The sequence below is a fragment of the Nycticebus coucang genome, chromosome 8 (genome assembly GCF_027406575.1).
Source record: "Nycticebus coucang isolate mNycCou1 chromosome 8, mNycCou1.pri, whole genome shotgun sequence".
Lineage (NCBI taxonomy): Eukaryota > Metazoa > Chordata > Mammalia > Primates > Lorisidae > Nycticebus > Nycticebus coucang.
This window is the reverse complement of record NC_069787.1, coordinates 46,732,939-46,748,280: the sequence shown is the minus strand read 5'-3', so window position 1 is coordinate 46,748,280 and position 15,342 is coordinate 46,732,939. Positions and strand designations below refer to the sequence as shown.

Genomic DNA, 15,342 nt, shown 5'->3' with positions numbered 1-15,342 from the left:
GGGAACGTACACTTAGTGCCAAAAACATATCTGCCTAGTGCAGATTTATCAAAGCTAGAGCAAACTTTCTGCTTATCTGACGGGAGGCAGGCAGAGGTTTCAGGCCACTCCCAGAGCACTAAGAAATCAGAGAATGGGGAAGACTGACTTGGCAGAACAACAGGTTTGGTTACCGGTTCCTACAGAAAAGTGAAAATCCTCCCTTCTTCCTTGGGGTGAGAGAGAGACTGCTTAATTGCAATCAGAGATCACAATTAAATAAAAACGTAGCCTTGAAATTAAGGCGTTTTATTTTCTTTGATGCACAATCTGGTCTTAAGTTTAATATAAATTTTCATAGTAACCTTCAAAATTTTTTCGGGAGCCGCTGACGAGAGACTAGGTCCCAAGTACCCACAGCTGTCTTGAAAATGTGATTAAGCTTATTATTCACGTGGATCCAGCGTTTTAACTGGGGGAGAGGGACACACAGCACCTGCAGTTCTGTGTACTGATTGGGTCCAAATTCCTGGCTGTTTCTAGGCCCTTTCAAAGCTGATTTCAAGACACTCCGTTTGTGGATTCTGTGCATCATTTTGTTGTGGAGGAATCTGTCTAGTAATCACATCTCCCATATTATTTACAGTAAATAACCTTAGAGTTCTAGACACGTGGTCCATCTAGAGGTTTCCAGTGACACAAGATTTCTCTCACTGTGGTATAATTAAAGCAGAGATACCAGCAACTGTCCATATATATTTAAATACATGTTCTCTTGGAAGGGTCATCTTTAGATGATTTGAATAAGGTGTAACTGTAACATCATCTTATAGTTTGTAGAAACTGATTACCGGAGGGATAATGATGACCAAATGTGCATTCTGAACAACTGAGGATCATCACAAGACTTCTCCAGAAATGAGCCAAGTTCGGATGTGTTTTCCTCTATCATGGAGAGATGAGAAAAGCTAGCTGGTAATTTCAGAGTCATTACCCATACAAATCCATTCACACACTTAGCACTTTGGACAAGTGACAGACCAGTAATTGCCAAACAATTGTATTCACACAGTTCATTTTGGCTGTGCACCTACACTGGCCAACATGCAGAAGTTAAGGCACATCAAGCAACCTGTAATTTACATTCTCCTGATTGGTTCCAGATCTATCTGTTTTGGATGTTAACATACAAACAATTTATGTGAGGCAAGATGTGTCTACTTGGGGTCACATGCTTTTCTAAAGCATCATCTTTATAAAGATGGGGAATGTGTTGGCCTGTAAAGCAGTCCTTGGAGAAGGTGGGAGAATTTACAGAAGGCAGCAAAGCCTAGCTTATAAGAGAAGTGTCTTACTTCCTCCAGTGATTTGTATGACAATGAGAATAAAATGTTAAGTCCCTTTTGTGGCCTGCAAGACCTTAATGAGCTACAGCTGCTTGACTCCACTGTTTTAGTCCATTTGTTCATTCCCCTTGTGGACTAAACTCAAGTCACAAATGCTCTCCTTTCTGTTCCTCTCATTTGCCAAGCTTCTTCCTGTGGTTTACCCCTGCCATTCTCTCTACCTGGAATGTTCTCCCAAGTTTTCCAGTGGTTCTTTCTTACCGTTCCTGTCTCAGGTCTAATATCAATTTTCCCTACCACCAAAACACCCCTCACACTTACCTCCCAATACTTTTGTTCCTTATCAGTATCTGAAATTGTCTCATTTATGTGTGTATTGTTTTTCTTCAACTAAAACGTAAGCTTCATGAGGACAAGGACTTCACAGCAGGTCCCTTTAACAGCAGTAGTTGATCAGAAAAAAATCAGTTCCCAGGTGGGGCCGATGTCTGTGTGGGATTTGCATACTTTCCCCTTGTCTGTGCATTTTCTCTCTAGGTACTCCAGCTTCCTCCCACATCCCAAAAATTACAACTGAGGATCATCACTATTAGGGTACCTATGGTCCCAGTCTGAAAGAATATGGGTGTTTGTGGGACTACACCCTGCCAAGTGAGGACTCAATGTATACACCTTATCTTAGCCCCTGAAATAGTGCCGGGCACAAAATGAACTCTCATAAATATTTTTTGAATTAATGAAGAAATGTCCAAATCATTACACTATATTGATACAAGGGCCAAACAAATTCCCTGTAAAAATAATGGAATAAAAGAGTTCATTCTTTGGGGTTATGTAGCAAGTACAGTTGACTTCCTGTACCATCAATCCTCAAATATGAGCCTAAGTGTCCCAAAGACTCTTCTAGGAGGCCCATGAAGTCAAAACTATTCTAATTAAAATTCATCTTACAAGGGTACATGTGAAGTTTACTAAATATAGACTACAAATGTCTTAACACAATAACTAAGAAAATGCCATGAAGGCTATGTTAACCAGTTTGATGCAAATATTTCAAATTGTATATAAAACCAGCACATTGTACCCCATGATTGCATTAATGTACACAGCTATGATTTAATAAAAAAATATATATTGGCAAGTTATTTGCCTTTTTCACTCACATTTACTCCTGTGTGTACAGTGGGTGTTTTCCAAAAGCAATCTGACATGTGATATCACAACAGTTTGAATGCAGAAATAGATGTGAGAAACCACCTGTCTTTTATTATATCAAACGTTTAAGAGATTGACCAAAAATGTAAATCAATGCCATACTTCTCAATAAATTTTGTCTTGCTTTGGAAAAGTTATTTCTCATTTTTAAATATATGTACATATTTGTTACTTTTTTTTTTTTTTTGATATAGAGTCTCACTGTTTTGCCCAGGCTTGAGTGCCCTGGTATCAACCTACCTTACAGCAGCCTTATACTCCTGAGTTCAAGTGTTCAAGCAATCCTTCTGCTTCAAAATCATGAGCAGTTGGGACTATAGGCACCTACCACAATACCTGGCTAATTTTTCTATTTTTAGTAGAGATGGGGTCTTATTCTAGCTTAGGCTGGTCTCAAACTCCTGAGCTCAAGGGATTCTCCAGCCCAGGCCTCCCAAAGTACTGGGATTCCAGGCACGAGCCACCACAACCAGCCTGGAATTTGCTGTTATGTGACATAATTAACCTCCTTATCATTTAGTCCATTTTGAGGTTGCATTTCTATTTACGGTACTTGCAGCTTCAAGTTTTCTGAGATTACAGAGAAGTGGCATGTCTGTTTAGAGTTTTCATGTAGGAATTTCCTCCTGTCATTTCCCACTAAATTTGTATATTTTTTCCAAATTCTGATAAAAATCTGTGAAAAACAGCAAAATGCAAAAATTCTTAAATCATAATTCTCCTATGAAAATTAAAACTTAAGCATCAATAGAGACATTACTAGTTAAACTGAATGTGAGAGCACAAAATGCTGACACAGAGTTGAAAGTTAAGGTTACATTTCCAGAAGAGGTTACGGTTTAATCAGTTAGTTTAGTTTGTGGTTGTGGCCACACTGTAAGTGTGTATTCATGATCCTGTCTACCACAACTGATGAGTCATTTTTGCAAATTAAGTAAATATAAGCTTATTTGCATAACATATTCTTTTTCTTTTTCTTTTTTTTTGAGACAGAGTCTCACTTTGTCCACCCTGGTAGAGTGCCCTGGTATCATAGTTCACAGCAACCTCTAACTCTTAGCCTCAAGGGATTCTCTTGCCTCAGCCTCCCTAGTAGCTGGGACCACAAGCATCCACCCCAATGCCCGACTACTTTTAGAGATGGGGTCTCGCTCTCGCTCAGGCTGGTCTTGAACCTGGGAGCTCAGGCAATCCACCCACCTCGGCCTCCCAAAGTGCTGGGATTACAAGTGTGAGCCAAGGTGCTTGGCCTGCATAATATGCTCTTTACAAATTTTATGTGTGTGTTCCAAGGAATAACATGTTTTAAAAACAAAATAAGTCCTTAAATTGATCATTTCAACACATGATTTTGAGTATTGCTGTTTACCCTGGTAGAAGATCCTGAATATTATATTATTCAAATGCTACTCAATATATTCATAATAGATGACTGTTCTATGTGAATACAAAGGACAGGAAATATAAATGTTGTGGAAAAATATGAACTTAAAGAAAGCAATATAATTTCAATATTAAAACCAACATAAAGGCAGACAAAATATTTTCATCCTAAAAGAAAAAGAAGGTGAGTTTATATGGAATAATATATACGTTAATGCTCAACTTTAGGATGCTTTCAGACTTACTGTTATCAATTTGATCAATGTCAACAGCAAATGAAAGAAATTTCTCTACATAGGGAAACTTTATCATGAAACCGAGATTGAGATAAAGCAATTAATGTTTTCAAAGTTTTAATTTAACTTAGTTTTAAGTTTAATTTTATTTTAAACATATTAAAATACTAAATATTTATGGTTTTAGCTTACAATTTTTAAGTATATTTCATTGTCATTGATGTTATATTAATGTTTCCTATATTTTAGTGTTTTCTATTAAGTATCCTTATCAGGTAGAGTTAATTTTTACATGTTATTGAAATATATACTCTTATACAATACACTGATTCATGTACTAAATCATACTTGACTAAAACGGTCTTTGAAGCTAGTGAATGATGCCCCATGATCATATCAATGTACACAGCTATGATTTAATAAAAAAAAAACCTCTGAGAATTTAGTATAACCGTATCACAGGAAAATGAATTACTATGTAATTACGATCATTCAATATTATTATTTAGAAAGATGTAAGTGAAGTGTCTTGGAAAATACAAAATACATTTTTATTTTGCGAACCCCCAGGAATTCTAATTTCTTATTTCCAAATCAACAGATTAATTATCTGCCAGACTTTTGAAAACATTAAATCTATATTTGCAATATCAAAATATTTTAAAAATTTCCTGCCATTAACATATTTTTAGAAGTCTGCATTATTTTATAGTTATCCATTATTCGTTTTGTGAACAAATGCAGTAGTATGTACCCCAATCCTATTCTTTGACTCTCAGATATTGTGATACTGATGATCTTTCAAAAATGAACACTCCCCTCTAGTGTTCTTTCATGCTTTCCTATGCTGGCTCCTTCCTTTCCTTAACATCCTCTCCCACCCCTGCTGCTCAAATGGTCAAGCCTCATGGTTTTTCTCTTCTCTTTTTGTTATGGTCTTCAGCGTCTGAACCCCAAATGCAACCTGAACTCAATATGCATTTCTATTTTCCCCAAATTCTCATTCCTTAGCTTACTTTCTCTAAATGGCTCTTGTTAATAGAATATTCAATAACTAGCTCTTCTTCATCTCAAACTCACACTGATACTGAAACCATTCATGACCCTTTCAAATTTCTTTTTTCAACTTTCCTTTTTCTGTCTTTACTGTTCTTCCATTCATTTCATTCATTTAGAGGCAAACCTTGTATTCAATGTTGAACCATCTTTTCCTTGCTTTCATCTCCCAAATCATTTTTTATTAATTCACAAAGAAGTTCCTTCAGTTTACTCCTCACATTTATCCATTCCAAGTTTATTTATGTGACCACCATTCTTTCAGGTTAACTATTGCAGCAATGTTTCAATTGTGCTCCTTATATTCACCTTCCACTCCCATTCTCATCCATTTGCTGCCAGACTTTAGCTCTTTTAATTCTATTTTTATTTTATGTCCCTCCCCTGCTTAATAAGTAGCTAAATAAATATCTTCAATCTTGCTCTGCTTTCTACCATGCCAAGGCAAATTGTAATATCTCCTTTTCAATGCTCACCTTTTTTTTTTTTTTTTTTTTTTTTTGAGTCAGAGTCTCAAGCTGTTGCCCTGGGTAGTTCCACAGCTCTTATCACAGCTGCAATTCTCTTGCCTCAGCTTCCCAAGTAGGTGGGACTATAGGCACCTGTCACAACGCCAGCTATTTTTGTTGTTGTTGTTGCAGTTGTCATTGTTGTTTTAGCTGGCCTGGGTCAGATTTGAATCTGCCAACCTTAGTGTATGCGGCTGGCACCCTATCCGCTGAGCTGCCGGCGCCGCCCAAGGCTCACCATTTTTCAACTCCTATACCCTAGTACAGTGCCTGTTACCTACTTATTGTTTACTAAGTTTGTGTTGAATGAATGAATGATTCCTCCTATTTATACAATGTTTTTCCTCACCAAGGCATGAACCCACAATTCTGGTTGGATAGCGTTCCTAGAAATGTGCATAATCACTTCTACATTTTTCTCTTGACTCTACAGCAGAATGCACTTTGCACTTGTTTTTTTGTTTTTTGTAGAGACAGAGTCTCACTTTATCACCCTCAGTAGAGTGCCATGGCATCACATAATTCACAGCAACCTCCAACTTCTGGGCTTAGGCGATTCTCTTGCCTCTGTCTCTCAGTATGCTTTTATTGCAATTTGGCCAGGGCCAGATTTGAACCCACCATGCTGGGTATATGGGGCCAGCACCCTACCCACTGAGCCATGGGCGCCACCCCAAAATGCACTTCTTTCTCTTTACCTATTTGTGCCAACTTATTATATCCAACTTCCAAAGGTGAGTGGAAGTCCCTCACAACAGGGACACAACTACATAAGACCATTTATAATTATAGTTAAAATTTACTTAGTACCTACTATATGTCAAGTTATTTATCGTTTTCTCTGCATACATTATTGAATCTTTCCAACAGACAGAGCTAGGCATTATCATCACTCTTATATGGATGATAAAGAGACTCTGAAACTTCACCTTGCCTAAGGAAATAGTATATAGATGTTAAAGCAAATGTTGCATCCCAGGTCCATCTTCGGCCCTTAAATCCCATCCATCTTTCAGGATTTGATTTCACATCCTTCATGGAGCCTATCTTTATTTCTGAGAATACTCATGCTTTCTCTCTCTCTCTCTCCCCCACCCCCAGCTCCTACTGCATTTATAGCCTGGATCATTGATTTATTACCTAATTACATACTGTTATTTAATTGTGGTTACTTTATATGTGTCTAATTTATCTCCTTGATGAGAAAGCAAGCTCTTTGAGGAGACACTACATATTAAACTTTTCTTTTTTTTTTTTTTTATATATTTTTTTTTCTTTTTTTTTGTAGAGACAGAGTCTCACCGTACCACCCTCGGGTGGAGTGCCGTGGCGTCACACGGCTCACAGCAACCTCTAACTCTTGGGCTTAAGCGATTCTCTTGCCTCAGCCTCCCAAGCAGCTGGGACTACAGGCGCCCGCGCCACAACGCCCGGCTATTTTTTTGTTGCAGTTTGGCCGGGGCTGGGTTTGAACCCGCCACCCTCGGCATATGGGGCCGGCGCCCTACTCACTGAGCCACAGGCGCCACCCCATATTAAACTTTTCTTAATTTCCCCATTATCCCTGATAGAGTGACAGGCACACAAACAAACAAACAAAGGATTATATGAAATAATTTATGAAAACAAAGTTCTAATTCTTTGCCATAAAATAATTTCATGTGAAAACCATATTTCTATAGAAATTGAAGTCCTTTATAGTAGGGTTTATAAGGTTACATATGCATATGATAAGTTTTGACTTCATTTGTACCTGGTCACCTGGTCGTTGGGACCAGACTACATTCTGTGTGCTTTGTTTCTATTGCATGCTGTTTTGCTATCTTAACTTATTGCTTTAGCTATGCATTGTGTCTGCTGCTCAAGTATTATAGATTTTGTTAAAGCTCCATATCGCCTGAGCTATGTATATGATTGCAATGTAATTGTGTCAAACAGAGCCCCCCTTGCATATCTCTTTCATCTCCTTTGTTCTATGCCCTTTATATACAGTCAAGTCCCCTCTCTCCTACCATCAAAATATGTATCTTATTTGTGCACCACATACTTTGTGCTCCATTTGTACATAAATGTTTATGTTTATTCATAAAGAAGTAGGTTAACACTCTTTTTTTCCCTAAAGATTTTAGTAAAATAAGCATTGACAGTGTTACTATTTAGGAATTTTTTTGAGAAATGGCTTTTGGTATGGCAGACAAAAGTGATCTGGTGGCTTTGTGTGGTTGCTGTTCACACTTGGTAATGAGTAAATTCTATTGGCCTTTTTGGAGGAGTCAGAGGGAATCTTGGTTTATTAAAGTTCTTGTCTAAAAACACTGAGCCAGCTCATCCGTGCTGCTGATCTTGTGCCCTTCCTTTGGCAAACCATTTGTTGGATGTGGTAGGGAAAAAAAAAAAAAGAAAAATCTCCCTTTCAGCAGAAAATGTGTGCAAGCTATACCATAAATTATTCCATGATGACCTTGCAAATGTAACACATGCCCTTGTGACCACAAGGCCCGATGACTGTAATTTCCTCTGCTTTTCATCAGGGCTCTTCTGCTGCCAGAAGCAGGCACAACAGGCTAGGGTACAGCTTTTCCCTGACACCCAGGACACCTGCCCTTCATCCTTTACTACGTCATGTAAGTAAAAGATTATCCAATAGGAAGCTGAATTCATCTTCTTGTGAACAGTGAAGGCTGGCTAATGTTTTCTGGAAGCCAGCCTATACTTTGGAAATATTACCTAATGTACTTGCTGAAGTCATCCCAAAAATCATTATTAGGTGATTTCTTAGAGCTATCCATGGAGTTGAAGAGGAATTTCCTCCAGTGACATCACTAATGGATGTTTCATTTATACAACACACATACTTAGCCCTTAATAATTGCCAAGTAATTTACATGCTGGGGGTAAACCCTTGACTAGGGTAGACAAGGCCTCTATTTGTCCTGAGCTTACTATCTAGTGGAGAAGATAGACAATAAAAAAGTTAACAAATTAGAGTTAAGATGATGATAATTTTTTTTTGTTTGTTTGTTTGTTTGTTTTTGTTTTTTTGGGTTTTTTTGGCCAGAGCTTGGCTTTAACCCACCACCTCCAGCATATGGTACCAGTGCCCTACTCCATTGAGCCACAGGTGCCACCCGATGATAAATGTTTTAATAAAAATAAAATAGAACCTAGGCATGATAGTTCAAGTCTGGGAGGCCAAAGCGAGAGGATAACTTGAGGACAGGAATTCCAGAGCAGCCTGGGCAACATAGTGAATCCCTGTATCTACAAAAAATAAAAATATTAGCTGGTATCATGGTGACACATGCATTTAGTCCTAGCTATTATGGAGGCTGAGGCAAGAGGATAGCTTAAGCCCAAGAGTTCAAGGTAGAAGTGAGCTATTATCTAACCATTGCATTCCTGCCTGGGCAACAAAGCAAGACCCTGTCTTGAAAAACAAAAAAATAACCTAGGCACAAAAAATGATACTTGCAAAGGCCCTGAGGTATGAAAGGAATGTAAAGTTTAGTGTGATACGTGTGCCCAGATGGAAAGGGAAGAGTGGGATAGGTTAAAGTTGGAAGGAGAGGCCAGGCAGAGAGAACATATATATTCAATCAAAATACTATGAAAATGAGGAAAGAGGGCAGTGCCTGTGGCTCAGGGTGGCCAGCACAGGCCAAAATGCAACAACAACAAAAAAATAGCCAGGCATTGTGGCAGGAGCCTGTGGTCCCAGCTACTCCCGAGGCTGAGACAAGAGAATTGCCTAAGCCCAAGAGCTAGAGGTTGCTGTGAGCTGTAATGCCATAGCTCTCTACTGAGGGTGACAAAGTGAGACTCTGTCTCTAAAAAAAAAAAAAAAAAAAATAGGAAAGATCCCAAGATACCTTTCATTTCAGATGAGGTCAGAAAGATTGACCAAGTAGAGTATCCACTGTCAAATGGGGTGACATTGTGATCTTGGGTATATAGGGGGAATCTCCAGTGGTTTTCCCTCTTCTGAGATATACCGGGAGGCCAGAATTTCCACTCTTTGCTAATTCTGATACCCAGTTATATAATTTGACACCACTAGCACCACCTTCATTTTGTCATTGGTGTCATTTTAAATTTTAGCATTTCCTAGGAGTTTAAATGATGGTTGTCTTTTTAAAAAACTTTATATTGTCTTATCATTTTGTTTACATTGTACTCAGAGTAAGAGATGAACATACAGGACTAGATATTATCCATAAATGCAAAGTGGCTTGACATTTAAAATAAATATCCCTAAACCCTGTTATGTATTTGCTAACCACATGTTTTCTAAATCTTATTGAAAAATGTTCACTCAAACTTCTAGGATGTCATTGGCCCTTATTCTGATTCTCTGAGTTGCTCTCTGAAGCTTCCCCCTGTGCCTTCATCCTCCCAGAGCTAGTGGGTATCCCCTCCAAGGAATGCTCTGTGGCCTCATCAGCAAGAAGGCAACATACCTGTGGTTTTGTATAGAGTGAACTGGGCCAGGAATCTGGGGAGCAAGGCTTTATTCCCATCATTTTAGTCACTCTGGGATCTTGAGCTAATCAAATCCCCTCTGTGTTTTAATTTATACCCATGCAAAATGGAAAACATAATTCTATAACGTGTGCTGGTGCTCTGATCACACACAGCCAAATCAGATGAAAATAAAATATTTGGGATGTTTGATTTGCTTCAAGTTCACAGACATGACCTAGAAGCCCCCAGTCACAGAGACTAGGAACTTTTAAGGGAGACTAACATCAAACAAGATGGGGAGAATTTTGATTCCACCCTATTTTGATTATGGGCATTTAGGTCTGGCCAATCTCTTCCTTTAGAGGTCTGTGATGAAAGGAATGTTGGAAAAGAGTTAACCAAAGGCTAGCTTGCGTGAATATCCCCTACATCTATAGAAAGTCTTAACATTCATGTCCATAATGTCACATTCAAATATAACAGAATGCAGCCAGGCATGGTGGCTCACGCCTGTAATCCTAGCACTCTAAGAAGCAAAGGTAGGAGGATCTCTTGTGCTCAGGAGAGTTTGAACCCAACCTGAGCAAGAATGAGACCCCCCATCTCTTCTAAAAATAGAAAAAATAGCCAGGGCTGTGGCAGGTGCCTGTAGTCTCAGCTACTTGGGAGGCTGAGACTGGAGCATTAGAATTGCTTGAGTTTAGGAGTCTGAGGTTGCTGTGAGGAAGGCCATGGCACTCCAGCCTGGGCAACAGAGTAAGACTCTGTTTAAAAAAAATGAATAAATAATAGAATCCGATGTTACTAAAACTCTCTTTTTACTAGCTCTTCCCCAGAATGGAAGTTTCTATTTCAAGGAAATTTTTCAAATTCTAACTTTAAGTGGGTCTTGTTCTCCCTTATGAGGGATAATTATAATGTGGTTGCATACCATGTATGAGAAAGATGCGCACAATGAGCTGGGGCGAGAGAAGTGCCATCAACAAAACCCAGATAAATATCTTGGCAAACCCAAGGGGAGGACACTGTTCTTTGGTTTGGAAGACTAAGTAGGAAGTGGTATTTGAGAAAGGCCTGAGAAAGGCAGAGGGCATAGACAACAGGTAGAGGAAAATGAACATACACAACGCAAGAAATATTTGGTTGGGATAGGGGAAAGACAAGTAGTACATGGTAAGAGTAATTGTTCCCAAATCTGGCTGCACAACAGAATTAACTGGGGAGATTTAATAAAAAACACAGTCTTCTGGGGTCTTTCCTGGGCTTTATGAATGATAATTTTTGATTTTTGATGGTGGAAATTGAGATTATGTTGGCTTTTTTCTTTTTTAATGATTTCAGTTCTCCTAATGATTCTAATGTGCAACCAGTTTTTACTATCATTGGAGTAGGTTTTATCAAACTCTGAAGAAACTTGCCATATTTGGCCATGCTGTAGAGTCATGTTTGCACATCTATTTAGTGAGTCATCACATTTTTTTTTTCTTTTCTTTTTTTCCTCTGGGGGAGAAGTGTTTCAGAATATCAGAATGCATTTCATATAGTAACAGTGTGAACTTTTTGTGAAAGATATGTTTTCTTGTTGAGTGTGTATTTGCTTATGTACATAATACATGTTTGCATTTGGGGTAACACTATAAAATGTGAATTCCACTGATGTCTGTGTCAAAAAAAAAAGATGATGTCAGTACATTTTATGCTGCTATATCAGGATACAATAGACTGGATAATTTATAAAAAGAAGTTTATTTGGCTCACAGTTCTGGAGCTTGGAAAGCCAAGAACATGATACCAGCACCTAGAGAAGGTTATCCCATGGCTGAAGGGCAGAAGGTGGAAGTAACTATGTCAGAGAAAAAAAGGGGACCTAACTCCTAAGATAACAAATCCACTCAAGTGATAACAATTCTAATCTACTCTTGAGTGCAGAGCTTCTATGACCCAAACTCCTCCTAAAGCCCTCACCTCTCAACACCACCAAGATGGCAACCAAGTCTTCAACACACAAACTTTTGAGGGACACATACAAACCACAGCATATGGAAAGATCTTGGATTATAGAAGATTGCATTTACTTTGGTTGGCAATGGGAAGTTATCGAAGCTTCTGAGCCAGAGAGTGACATGATGAGATTTACACTGTTAAAAATTATTCAGGCAGCAATGTATAGAGTAGATTGAAATGAGGAAAATTAGAAATGAAGGGTCAATGAGAATCTTAATCAACTGCCAATTTTAAGAATCAGACTATTTAAATTACCTATAAATTCTAAAATTATTTGTAATTACCATCATTGACTTTTTTTGTTTTGTTTTGTTTTGTTTTGCAGTTTTTGGCTGGGGCTGGGTTTGAACCCACCACCTCCGGCATATGGGGCCAGTACCCTACTTCTTTGAGCCACAGGCACCACCCAACTTTTTTTTTTTTTGTAGAGACAGAGTCTCACTGTACCGCCCTCGGGTAGAGTGCCGTGGCGTCACACAGCTCACAGCAACCTCTAACTCTTGGGCTTCCGCGATTCTCTTGCCTCAGCCTCCCGAGTAGCTGGGACTACAGGCGTCGACTTTTTTTTTTTAATTAGGCCAGATGGCACATCAGGATTGACCAGGATTTCTCCTTATTATGAATAGCAATTATAACTGTGCCTCTATTAACCCAAAGGTTATGATAAAGTGATACATCTCTTTGAATGAATTCTAGAGGGGAAATATAAAAAGAAATGCCCAAGGATGTGGGTTGTGGTCCAGAATAATCATTAAATTGTGGACAATGTCTTAATCCCTCTGTGCTACTACAACAAAATACCACTGACTGGGTATTTTACAAAGAACAGAAATGTATTTTTTATTGTTCTGGAGGCTGGGAAGTCCACAGCCTCCAGTCAAGGTGCCAATATTTGGTGTTCGGGAGGGGCTCCTTGCTGCATCTTCACACAGCAGAGAGAAGGAAGGGCAAAGTAAAAGAAAGGGAGAAGGCTGTGTCCTCATCTGGCGGATTAGCAGAAAAGAGTGATCTCACTTCTTCAAGTCCTTTCATCAGGGCACTATTCCATTTATGAGTGCTCTGATGTCATGATTTAATCACCTTTAAAGGCCCTACTTCTTAATATTATAACATTGGTCCTTAAATTTCAACACATAAATCAGATCATAATTCACATAATTCAGACACATTCAGATCATAATTCACATAATTTCACATTAATTCATCAGTGAACAAATTTGAATAGACATTTTTCCAAGAAAGATAGACAAATGACCAATGAGCTTACTTAACTTTGTTGTGCACTAGTGGGTTTCTGCATCTGAAAATTATTAACAATAATAAAGTCTACCTCATGGGGTTGTTGTGAGGATTAATGAACAAGTCCAAGAAAACATTTGAGCACAGAGCATAACACATTGTAAGAGTTCAATAAATAATAGAGGCTTTCTCAATATTAAATGCTCTTTCAAATATCAAAAATGCCAAAAAAAAAAAAAAAAAGAATACCATATGCATTAGAAAGTGATGGAGTAGAGAGAGTTCAAGAGAAAGCAAGCGAAAGAGGGCTTATGAACCTTGTAAACAAAAGGAGAGGTAGCTGGTGAAGCAAGCTCTTTAAAGTAACATTTTCTCTGACACCCAGCCTGCTTGTTCCTCTTAGCACCTGCTACCCCTGACATTAAATGTTAATTTGACATTTATTTTTTCCCAGCAGAATGTAAGCTCTGTGCATGTTGGACTTTGATGTTGTTCAGTGCTCTTCCTGGCACCTAGAAAACAGTGCCTGGCCAAAGACAGGTGGTCAGTGGTTGAATATACAAAATATCAAAAATGAGAGAAGGCAACAGAGGAGACCTATGTTGAGTCAATTTTGGGTTCCCATTCAAATCTGGGGCCAGTCTGGGTTGCTTCACCATCCACAATCTAAAGCTAAGCCTGGGAACTGCATTCTTACCCATTCATCATAGGGTTTGCCTTGGACTGAATTACATCTCCCCAGATTCCTATGTGAAGTCCTAACCTCCAATGTCATGGTATTTGGAGATGGGGCTTTTGGGAGTAATTAGGACTAGAGGACGTCATGAGAGTGGGACCCCCATCATAGGATTAATGAATGCCCTTATAGGAGGCATTCATGAATGCCCAAAGCTCCCACTCTCTCTCTACCATGTGAGGACACAGAAAGAAGGCAGTCATAAACAAGAAGTCCTTCGCCAAGAACCAAATCTGTCAGTGTCTTGATCTTGGACTTCCCTATCTCCAAAACTATGAGAAATAAATAACTTTCGTTTAAGCCACCCAGTTTGGTATCTGTAAAGGCAATCCAAGCAGTGTAATATAGTAAAGACAGGGTGAGAGCTAAGGGGTTGAAAACTGTCTTTATAGTTACTTTCAGATATAGTATCAAGAAATAATGAAGTGGGTGGTGCCTGTGGCTCAAAGGGGTAGGGCACCGGTCCCATATGCCAGAGGTGGCAGGTTCAAACCCAGCCCTGTCCCAAAACTGCAAAAAAAAAAAAAAAAAAAAGAAAAGAAAAAAGAAATAGCGAAGCACTTTGTATTCTTGATTTTTTTCAGAGTGGAATGCATGCAAATGCAAGGAAACGTCAGATTTTGCTATCTTGCCTAGGATTAGATCTGCTATGTTCCATAGTACTTAATAATTTAAAAATGTGAAACTATGCACCATGCAACTTAGTACATGGGAAGGTTAATTTCTCAGAAATATTACAACTGCTTCATTTAACTGCTGAAAATTATGATTCAGAGGTGAAAGACTCGGGTTCCACGTCTGATTTTGTTCCCTATTTGTGGCATGATCCTTGGAAAATTATGATAATAAAACCTAAGCCACTGTTGTAGGAACTCAGAATAATGTCAAAGTATTCTTTCTAATTTAAGGCATTATAGAAAAGCAACTTGTAACAACAACTTCTAAAATGAGTAAAAGCCCATTGATACTACCTGCCCAAAGGTGTTAGGAGCAGGCACTTTCATGCATTGTTGATAGAAGTGTAAACTGGTTCTGCTACTAGAGAAGATAATGTGGTGATATTCATCAAAAATTACAAATGCATATGTACTTTGAACTTCTATGAAATTCTAGGTATACTTTGAAGAAAGTGACAGCAATCTACTGTGGCTTTGTTTAAAATAGCAAAAGATAAGAAA

The 15,342-nt window shown here is 38.5% G+C and overlaps 1 pseudogene; it reads right to left on the bottom strand.

The window, feature by feature from the left end:
- Positions 1–346: 346 nt before the first annotated feature.
- Positions 347–15,342, bottom strand: part of LOC128591323 (centlein-like) — a 53,602-nt pseudogene continuing 38,606 nt past the window's right edge.